The sequence below is a fragment of the Alligator sinensis genome, unplaced genomic scaffold (assembly GCF_000455745.1).
Source record: "Alligator sinensis unplaced genomic scaffold, ASM45574v1 scaffold282_2, whole genome shotgun sequence".
NCBI classification, from domain to species: domain Eukaryota; kingdom Metazoa; phylum Chordata; order Crocodylia; family Alligatoridae; genus Alligator; species Alligator sinensis.
In genome coordinates, this window is record NW_005841879.1 from 66,809 (window position 1) to 67,338 (window position 530).

Consider the following 530-nt stretch of genomic DNA (forward strand, 5'->3'; position numbering starts at 1 on the left):
CAGGGTTTGTTTGGCATAACCTTGATGGATCAGCAGTTTCTGACATCTTGTGCAGGGCCCATATTTGCTCAGATGGTTCTGAGCAAGTAAAGAGGCATTTTACCCTTGCAGAGGGGAAGGTTTGCGAGGGGTCCGGTCGCTCGGACGGGTCCGTCCTTCGAGCGGGGAGCTCAGGCGTGTATGTGCCGCCTACCCCAGGAACACCAAGTGAACCTGAAAGCCTCCCAACATCTGGCTCCAGCTTGCTTTTGTTTGCTTTAGGCTTTCCACACAGACGACCACCCTGGCTGAGAGAACAGGGATGAACAGGGCTTCTTCACGCATGGCCGGCGAGATGTGCTGAGTTTGTGTACCAGCGGTGTCTTTGGGGACGGGGAGGGAGACTCTGTTTGGAACTTGTGCTTGGGTTTCGCTCACATTACCTCTTTGAATTGAATTGCCACAGCAGCAAGTGAGCATTTCTTATTGTATCACATGCCACCTGTGTCTCTGTGAGTGCCTACCTACCCTGGCCACAGCCATGTTCTTCC